Here is an 11,348-nt window from a genome sequence, read left to right on the forward strand (position 1 = left end):
CGGGTGGTGGTGAGTTTGAGTTTTTGAGGCAAAGCTAGCTCTTTGGAGCTAACTGGGCTGGAGGCAGGTTCAGGGTACCCAGGGTCTTTTTACCCCAGAGATTTAGACATTGTTCCTAGCTCTATTAACCTCACTTGTGTTTTAAATTTGTTCCCATTAGTAAACCTGTTTTGTGTTTTTTGAAAAAGGCTGTTTCTGGGGGGCAGCTAGGTGACACAGTGGATAGAGCACCGGCCCTGGAGTCAGGAGTACCTGAGTTCAAATCCGGCCTCAGACACTTAACACTAGCTGTGTGACCCTGGGCAAGTCACTTAACCCCAATTGCCTCGCTAAAATTAAAAAAAAAAGGCTGTTTCTTTTTTTACCACAATATTAAGGTGAGCCACCCAATTAACTCTTCCCATACTAAATTTGGCCCTTACAGATTGGCGAAGCAGCCAGGAGATAACTAACCTGGTGAATTTCTTTAACACCCCCACTGCCTCCATTATTTGTCCACTGCCTCCCATAATTTTAAAAATCCTCTGAAAGCCTCTAGCTTTTATCTGGCTGGTCAGAGAAAAGTCAGTCCAATTTAAACTTCACCATGATTGAATATTTTGCTTTCCACTTGTTTTTTCTTATTGGAATATTTTAGGACAACATAATGTCCTGGCTCAGGCGAGTGACCTATTCAGTGTTTCATCATAGTGTTATGGGTTTCCTCCTCATCCACACAGTAAGAAATTTTTGGAATAATGGGATGGGAGAACCTGTCTTCCTCATTGAGTACATGTCTAGTATTGCTAGAAGCATTGTAACTAAATTTGAGTCTTACTACTGTGGTATAATCATAGCTCTAGTGACTATAATTTTTATTCTCTCTGATATCAATATTGTAACGTGGCATTTTCTTATAAAATGCTGGAAAGAGTGTGACCATAGTAGGCCATGTGTTCAGAGAGAAGCTAAGACAGTTCCCTCTACTGGAGATCACCTGAGCTCAGAAACAGATTTTGACCAGTCTTTAGAATCAGATCAGCAGAAATTGTTCCCCCCTGCAGGATGTTACAGAACATGGTTTCCTTCACAGTTTCCCTCAGGATAGCTGGCACTCTTGCAGAGGAGTGAAGCTTAAAAGATATACTTCATTTAGCTCAAAGGATTTGAGTGCATGGAAGAAAATTATACCTAGATTTGATCAGGATCCAAAGTCAGTAATTTCACAGTTAAAGTTTATATTTAATGCACATCAACCCACTTGGGATGATGTCACTTATCTTGTGGAAATTATACTATCCCTGAGTGAGATTATAGATATTGTCACAGCAGGAAATCCCTTAGTAGCCTCAGGCTAAGATGCAACAGAATGGCCTCTCTAGGACCCTGAGGCTCCTTATATCTGGATGCCTGTTACTACTAAAGTTAAAGGGGGATCACCCCCATCCATTCCACAGTATTCATTGTCAAATAAGCCATAGAAGGGATCACCCCTATAATTGAGGCTTTGAAAAGCCAGGGTATTATTGTTCCATGTGATCACTCTCTATGCAATACTCCCATTTTGCCAGTTAAAAAACCCAAGCCTGGGCCACATGGCAAACCTATTTATTGTTTTGTACAGAATCTTAGAGTGATTAACAATTATGTTATACGTAGACATGCCATAGTCCCTAATCCTGCCACCATAGTTTCTTCAATCCCATGTTTGGTTACATGCTTCACAGTGGTAGACCTCTGGTCTGCCTTTTTCTCTATACCAGTACATGAGGATTTCCAATATTTATTTGCCTTTACTTGGAAAAATACACACAACCTGGACTAGACTCCCACAGGGATTTGTAGACAGTCCTACATTATTTTCTTAAATTTTACAGCAGGATCTGGCCTCCATTACTTTTAAAGGTTCCACTTTAGTACAGTATGTTGATGACTTACTTTTATCCTCCACTGATGCTGAAACCTGTCAGGAAGACAGCTGCCATTTATTATTAGAACTATACTAGAGAGGCCACAAGGTCTCTAAGTCAAAGGTGCAATGGTAGTTACCTCAGGTAGAATATTTGGGCTTCATTCTGGCTGTTGGAACTTGCTCTGTCTCTCCTAAGTGAATCCAGGCCATTCAACAACTTTCTGCCCCCACTACTAAGAAGCAGTTAAGTGCCATTTTGGGTGCCATGGGGTTCTGTAGACAGTGGATCCTGTCTTTCGGGGAGCTCACTAAATCCCTGATATCTTTAACAAAAAATAATGTTTCAGAGCCTTTGCAGCTAGAACCCCGACATCTCTCAGCTCTAAAAGAATTGAAGCAGGCTTTATTATTAACACCTGAACTAGGACTCCCAGAGTATAGTAAGTCTTTTACTCCTTTTGTACATGAACAGAAGGGAGTGGCTTCTGGGGTTCTGACTCAATCATTAGGACTTGTTCAGCACCCTATAGCTTATTATTCCAGCAACTAGATTCTGTGACCTCTGGGGCACCACCTTGCCTCAGGGCAGTGGCAGCTACAGCCCTTCTGGTAGAAAAAGTATCTGATTTGTTCCTCGGTAATACTCATACAATACAATGTCCTCACGAAGTAGAGGCCCTCCTACTACCCCATAGAATACAAGCCTTTTGGGATCAAAGGCTGGCTGAATGCGAAGTAACCCTGCTGGGTCATGAAAATATCACTTTAAAACACTGTACAGTCCTTAATCCAGCAACACTGCTCCCTGACTTACTATTCTCAGGGGAGTCATTGCATGATTGTGCCTCTTTAGTTGATATGGCTGAGAAACCCCATGATGATCTTTTGGATACACCTTTAGAGAACCCTGATATTGTCCTGTATTCTGATGGTTCTTCTTTTATGAAAGACAGCACCCATTACAGTGGGGCTGCTGTGGTTTCCAATTATGATATTATCTGGGCAGCTTCTCTGCCTTCACATTTTAGTGCTGTCAAGATAATGAACCTCCCCATTCTGGGAGGGGACAGGAAGGAGGAAAGGGGAGCCTGCGCGAAGAGCATTGTCTTTTTGGTTCCTGACTTGGTGGTGATGGCATGGAAAGACCGAGAGGAGCTGAGGAAAGATGGGATTGCGAGGTCGTAAGAATTCTATTCTCAATCTTTCTCTTTCTATATTTCAATAAACCCTTAAAAATCTAAACTCATTTTATCAGTGATTTTAGTCAGTTTCCTCCAAAACTGGGGGAACAGATTAGAACCCACATTTAGAATTTTAAATTACACAGTGCACAGACTGCTGAACTTGTGGCTCTTACACAAGCCTGAAACATAGCCAAAGAGAAGAGTGCTACCATTTATATTGACTCCAGATATGTGTTTGGTATATGCCATGCTGTAGGCATGCTTTGGCTACAGAGAGGCTTTCTAACATCCTCTGGCAAAGCTATTGCTAATGGAGACCTTATCAAGGACCTCCTATCTGCCCTGAAACTTCCCTCTGCTTTAACAATTGCCCTGCCCACACAGGGAATAATGATCCTGTTTCAAAGGGGAACACTCAAGCTGATTCTGCAGCTAAGCTCACTGCTTTAGAAGCCCCAGAACATGTATTTAACCTCTTACCTTCTGAGGATGTTTCTCTCCACCTAGCTTATGATGATTCTGAAGTAGAAAGGTGGAAAAAGAAATTCAAGGCTAAACAGATCAATGGAGTCTGGGTGTTTTCAGAGAGAAAACCACTTCTCCCCCAGAAATTCCATCACCAGGTATGCCTCTCTATTCGCAGGAAAGGCCATTTTGGCACACAAGGCATTGTGGACTCAGTTAGGAGGACCTGGATAGCACCAGGTATAACTGACACAGCACCTCAAATCTGCTCGGGCTGCTCCACGTGTCAATTTTACAATCAACATGCCTTCCATGCTAAAGAATATTGAGGACACCCTTTGGCATATACACCTTTTGAACATCTACATATTGACTTTATTTCTATGCCCAAAGCAGGGCAATATAAATTTTGCCTTGTTATTGTTGACCAGCTCACTTGATGGGTGGAGGCTTTTCCTGCCCCATGAGCGACTGCTGGCTTTGTGGCCAAAGCTCTCCTTAAAGAGATTGTCCCACACTTTGGGCCACCAGCATGCATTGACTCTGATAGAGGTACACATTTTACAGATTCAATTCTCTCCCAGATTTATTCTTTCTTGGGAGTAACTCCTAGATTTCATACTCCTTACCACCCTCAAAGCTCAGGCCAAGTTGAACATATGAATAAAGAGCTTAAGAGCATGATTGGCAAATTGTGTACTGAAACCCATTTAAAATGGTCTGATGTTCTACCCTTGGCATTATTCTATCTGTGCAGTAGACCAAGAGGTGAACTCCACATATCTCCTTATGAGATGCTTTTTGGTCACCCTCCTATCCAAGCTAAAACTTTTTCCCCAGTCTATACATCACTGGTGGGAAGTGATACTTCTGTTGCTTCCTATATACAGGAACTACAAACTAGGCTACATGAACTCCATGAAGCAGGAGTTGCTATACAAGCTGGTCCTTTAGACTTTTACTTGCATGATTTAAGTCCTGGAGACAATGTATATATTAAGAATTTTCAGCACTCCAGTGGGACCTGCTTAGGAGGGACCTTTTCAGGTATTATTAACAACTCCTACTGCTATTAAAATTGGAGAAAAAGAATCTTGGATTCATTGTTCCCATGAAAACCTGAACCATTTGTAAGTAAAATAATTTCAGATAAAACTCAACCAGCTGCTAAAGAGCAAAGAAACCAAATGGACCCTAGAGGTTCCAATTCGCAAACCTTATAACTCAATTGCAAATCCTGGAACTCAAACTCTGTAAGGTATCAAGGGATGGAAATTGTCTTTTCAGAGCCCTTGGACACCAGTTAGAAGGTCATTTGAAAAACCATATCAAATATAGACAAGAAACTGCTAATTATATGCTCAATCATAAAGAAGACTTTGAGTCTTTTATGGGAAAAGATATTCCCTTTGAAAAATATGTTGCTGATTTGAAAAATAAAAGCTGGTACTTTCATTGGGAATGACACAATTGTAGCCTTTGCAAAGCACAACCAACTGAATGTAATCATTCATCCATTGAATAAACCCCTATGGCAAATTTATGGCACAGACAAAGCCAACACTAAAGAACTCCATATTTTCTACCATAATGATCATTATGACAGCATTAGAAGGATCAATGATAATTTGGAAACCCCTGCCACTTTGGCATGCAGAGAATTGTGGAACCAGTTTAAAAAATGTGGTGTACCCCAAATTCTAGCAATATAAGCCTTTACCTTAAATGAGTTTTTCCTCCTACAGGTGAAGAAATTCTCCACCAAGAGCACATGGCTCTAACTTCTAGAAAGGGTTATTGAACATTATTGCTTGATTTGTAAGGCCATTAGTGAACATATTGACTCTCACTGATGTTTTATTTCTTTTTGATAAATTGTTTATCACTTCAAGTATCTGTTATTGTCATTATACTGGATAGAGAATTCATAGACACGATGATGTGGTTTACTTGCTTAATGAAGATTCCGTAATAATGTTTAATATTATCAGCCATTTACATTCATTTATTATTTATATGTCATTGTGACTATGTATAATCTGGGTATGGTTTGGGATTATTGCATATATTACAAATATCTCCTAAATTATTCAGCATAACACATATTTTTACTATCATATTGTCTTTGGTGAAATTAATATGAGATTTAGGAATTATGGAAACTTACCATTTCAGAGACTAATTACTCTTACACTGATCTTGATGGAGATGGTTCAACTCCAAGATGTAGGCCCTGGAGAGAATATATATATACAACAGGAGACACAGGTGCATGTAAGATGCCCTGATAGAGGCTGAGAGAACAGCCATTCAGTGAATCCTGGAGGCAGGATTTCCTTAGTCCAAATATATTCAGGAAGTCCATAGTTTTCTGATGATAACAGCTATGTAGAGCACAATCACTGGACACAGTCCAGTTTCTTCCTCTCTCCCTCCAAAAATGGCCTGATGTCATGGTAACTCCAACACATGCACCTGGTTCAACTTGGCTTTCTCACTCAGTCTTGTGGCATGGTCAGAATCCATCCACCTGAGGCCTAATACTACTACTGGTTGTCTACGGAACCACAAGATGTGGTATGGTGACCTTCCCATAACATTTTCAGGTGTCATCACGGACACATTACTAAATTTGGCCTTGTTCCAGACACATGGTGGTAAAAAGTGTTATATATCATAATTGCCTCAACTCTGTATTGCATATGGGTATAAGTATCCTCCAAAGGGGAAATGTAATGTGCTGTATGTATCAAGTTTAAATTTGTTCTATATGAGTTATATTTTGAAGAACTCTCACTGTTTAATTTGCTCACTAACAATGCTATACTAAAAATTAGTGGAAATCCAGCAGTTAAACAGCTAAAGAAGTAAAAGTATCCAGAGTCAACCAGTATCCAGAGACAACCAGAACCCAGTCTCCCTGATGGCATCTTAACATTCAACAAAGACAAGATTTCAAGGACTTTAAATGAACACTTTTGTTTTTTCCTTCTGTTACTATAAATATTATCTGTAATATGTATTTTATGTAGAGGATTTCCTTCTGTAGACATTGTCAAAGCACAAGTCCATGAGGAACTGCCCCTCTGGACAAAATATTCCCTTTCTCCCTTTCCTATTTGTCATTGGCATATTGTTTGTTAGCATAGGTTATGATAATCTGTTATTTTTTATTGCTTCATTAAGGAAACACCCCGTGTTTCTTTTTTTTTTCTTTTTTCTTTTTGGTGGGGCAATGAGGGTTAAGTGACTTGCCCAGGGTCACACAGCTAGTAAGTGTCAAGTGTCTAAGGTCAGATTTGAACTCAGGTACTCATGAATCTAGGGCTGCTTTATCCACTGTGCCACCTAGCTGCCCCCACCCCGTGTTTCTTAACAAAGCAAAGGGGAGAATGTAAGGAATTAATTGTGCTTTGGGGTTTTCATAACCCTATCTTTGCTTCATTATGCTCAGACTAAAAAAAATGTTTGGAAAAGGTCTTTCTTTTTTTCTTGTATATCAGATGTTAGGAAGTAATATTATCCTCAACTGGTCTTTGAACTTTAAAAAAATCTTGAAGTATTTGGATCCATGTTTTGAATATAAGAAACAAAAATAGGGGGCAGCTAGGTGGCGCAGTGGATAAAGTGCTAGTCCTGGATTCAGGAGTACCTGAGTTCAAATCTGGCCTCAGACACTTGACACTTACTAACTGTGTGATCCTGGGCAAGTCACTTAACCCTCATTGCCCTGCAAAAAAAAAAAAAAAGGAAGAAAAAAGAAAAAAAGAAAAAAACATACTCAAGTGAGGAAATGTTTCTGCCAATTGCTTTATTGTGATGCTTTTTTGTTCAACCTTGGGTTCCAAAGCTTCCCTTTCTTCTTCTGAAATCTTTAGAACTACCAGCTCAATCAGAAGTTCATTGGACAATTCTTCTCCACAAGATTCAATCCACTCCAAATCATTCTCATTCACTCCTAGCTCCAATTCTGCTAATTTTATAATCCTGTTGTTTACTTCTTTGAACTTTTCATCTTTGTCAAACCCTGGAAAATCAGAATGAACTGTAGGTACTTTTCTCCAAACTCTCTTCATATAGTCTTCTTTTAAATTTTTTGATATTTTTTATTCATAAAATTGTTTTAGTATTTTCCAGTTACATGTAAAGATAGTTTTCAAATTTATTTATTTTTTATTGGGGGGGGGGAGGTAGGGCAATAGGGGTTAAGTGACTTGCCCAGGGTCACACAGTTAATGTGAAGTGTCTGAGGCTGGATTTGAACTCAGATCCTCCTGAATACAGGGCTGGTACTTTAACCACAGCACCACCTAGATGCCCCATAACATTTATTTTCATAAGATTTTTAGTTTTAAGCTTTTCTTCCACTCATCCTTCTCTCCCCTCTCCCCCAAGAAGGAAAGCAATCTGATATAGTTTATATATGTACAATCATATTAAACATATTTCTGCATTAGTCATATTGTGAAAGAAGAAACAGAACACAAGGGAAAAACCTCAAAAAAGATGAAAAAAAAAGGCAAAAAGTAGAAACAGTACGGTTCAATCTGCATTCAGAATTCACAGTTCTTTTTTCTGGATGTGGAGAACATTTTCTATCATGAATTCTTTGAGATTGTTTTGGATCATTGCACTGCTGAGAAGAGCCAAATCTATCACAGTTGATCATCACACAATGTTGCTGTTACTGTGTACAATGTTCTCCTGGTTCTGTTCATTTCCTTCAAGATGAAGTCATGTCTTTCTTTTACATTTTCCCATGCCTTAGCAATGTTTCAGATTGCATGGTAAATATTATAGTGCTTCTAGAAATATCTCAAAGTCAAGTTCTTATCTGCATCAATCTGCATCATATCTGCATCATTGCCTGGGCAAATGAAATTCCTAAATAATATGTATCAAAATTCCCAACTACTCCCTGATCCAAAGGTCAGAATAATGAGGTAGTGTTGGGGGTAGGTAGACCACTTTTACATTTTTGTTAAACTCATCCAGCTGGGGAGAGTGACCTGAGGCTTTATCCAAAAGAAGCAGAATCTTGAAAGGAATGTCATTGTCATTACAGAACTCCTCAACTATAGGAATGAAGAGTACATAAACCATGGCTGTCCAAAGATCCTAAGGGTTATCCATGCATTAGGGTTAGAGAAAGAACGTATAGGTAGTGTTGCCTTGCTGATTTCTTTCAGTGCTATAGGATGTTCTGACAAGTGCAATCCCAGATGCATTCCCTCCAAGCAGAAGAGTAAACATATTTTCCAAAGTTTTATGCCCCAGCATAGTTTTTTTTCCTTCCACTAAGATCTAAGTTTGATTCTTTGATAAAATAGTCCAGTCCCACAAGTAGGAACTTTCATCTATTATTTTTCACAGGAACTCTGGGAACTTCTTTGTTGCTTCAATATCTACACTATCAGCCTCTCCTGACACTTGTATATTATAAAACCCTGTGTGATTTTTAAACTGGGATACAGATTTTTTTTTTCAGAATTTAAAAAACAAAGTCAATGACAATTTACATAACATGAAATGTCCGTACTTCTAAAAATAGCAGGATAAAGTGGAGACACAATTTCATATGTAAGGCATTTTGTGTTCTGGTGTGTATATTGAAATTTTCCTTTTTGATGGGTGCTTGGGTTCTACATTAAAAAATAAATGTGCATACACACACACGTATATGCATATATACATATATACACACATATAACAAAATTAAAGTAGGAAAAAAAGAAATTGGAGGCACTGATTGGAGCCAATTTTTTCAAGAATTTCAGCCACCAAGTAGAAGATGGTGTGATGAAATAATGGGATTTAGCAGATACTCAAAGACCCACCTGGAGATTAATCTATACTGATTGAATCAAGTGAGAGTGATTGACTGCTAATTAAGCCTACTTCAAGTTAATTGGATTGTAATCACACCTGGCTATCCCTTAAGAAGGTATTGTTCTCAGAAACTAGACTGTGAACTCAACTTGAGAACACCTTCAAAGACAATGGATTTGGATGACCCAACCAATCACCTTGAAGCAGTGTGTAAGGACCGCCTCTGTTCCAGATCTATAAAAAAGCTTCCACAAACAGCTTGGGGGGGGGGGGTTCCTGATTAAAGCAGGCTTGTGGAGGAGGACTTCAGGAAGAACCCAACCAGGCTGGAACTCTAGGCTAGACTGGAGCTGAAGCTTCTGATTTAAGGTGACCACAATTTAGATTTTAAACATCACAATAGCTAGTTGGGGTGAGAAGGATCAAGTGAGGGTTTTGAGTATTTTATATTTATGCCACAGTTAGCTTTCTACCCAAAACTGCTCAAATGCCATATGAAAGCAATTTCTTTACAGATACATTCTAGAAGTTTCTTAATAAAAAAACTGTTCTTTCCTACTAAGTTTCCAAAGTTTCATCTGTTAAAACTGACACAAGGGGCAGCTAGGTGGCACACTGGATAGAGCACCAGCCCTGGATTCAGGAGGACCTGAGTTCAAATCCGGCCTCAGACACTTGACACTTACTAGCTGTGTGACCCTGGGCAAGTCACTTAACCCCAATTGCCTCACCAAAAAAAAATAATAATAAAAAAAAGTGACATACCTCACATCCATTAACAGTTGTCTATTGTTTTACATAAACATTCCTGTTCTTTCTTTCCATCATAAAACTGTTGTCTGTGAAAAGTGCCTTAAATTGACAGCACAGCTTATAAGGGAAGAGAAAGGGGAGAGTTCACTTACAGACAGTTATAGTGGAAGGAGAAGAAGGTGCTTGAAAATAATGGACAGGTGAGAGAGAATATGAGTCATTTTCCAACTGACAAATGATCAAAGGATATAAATTGGTAGTTTTCCAATGAAGAAATCAAAACACTTTATAGTCATATTTTAAAAATGCTCTAAATCATTACTGATTAGAAAAATGCAAATTAAAACAACCTTGAGATATCATTTTACACACATTAGATTGGCTAAACTGATGGAAGGGAAAAGTGACAAATGTTGAAGAGGAGGTAGAAAAACTGGGACACTGGTTCATTGTTGGTGGAATTGTGAACTGATCCAACCATTTTGGAGAGCGATCTGGAATTATGCCCAAAGAGTTATTAAACTGCCATACTCTTGTACCCAGCAATATCCCCACTAGGTCTATTTCCAAAGATAATGAGGGAAAAAGGAAAAGAACCTACATGTTCTAAAATGATTATAGCAGCTTCTCTTTGGGTTGGCAAAGAGCTGGAAATTGCAGGGACACCCATCAAGTGGGGAATGATTGAACAGGTTGTGGGATGTGATTATGATGGAATCTTACTGTTGTATAGGAAATGATGAGCTCAATGATTTCAGAAAAATATGGAAAGATTTGCATGAAATAATGAAGAGCAAAATGAGGAGAACCAGGAGAACATTATATACAGCAACAATATTGTTTTAGAAAAACTTTGAGCAAATAAGTCATCATGACTCATAAATACCCAAATTAATTATAAAGGATATATGAAGAAAGATGTTATCCGCATCCAGAGAAAGAATTAATAAATAGGAGCATATATAGAATGATTTTACACACCTGCACACACACACACATTTGTGTCTACTGGTAGTCATCTCTAGGGTGAAGGGGCTAAGAAAAAAAAGAAAAAGAAAGTAATTTACATGATAACTTTATTACATATTGAAAAGGAATAGCAAGTTGTATATAATAGATTTTCAGTTTCATGTTCAATTATTTTTATTATCCTGTGGAAATTCTTGTTTTATCCCTTAAATTTAAATAAAATAAAATAATTTTTACATGACTAAAAAAATGAAATT

This window comes from Dromiciops gliroides, chromosome 5, assembly GCF_019393635.1.
Source record: "Dromiciops gliroides isolate mDroGli1 chromosome 5, mDroGli1.pri, whole genome shotgun sequence".
In the NCBI taxonomy this organism is placed as follows: Eukaryota; Metazoa; Chordata; class Mammalia; order Microbiotheria; family Microbiotheriidae; genus Dromiciops; species Dromiciops gliroides.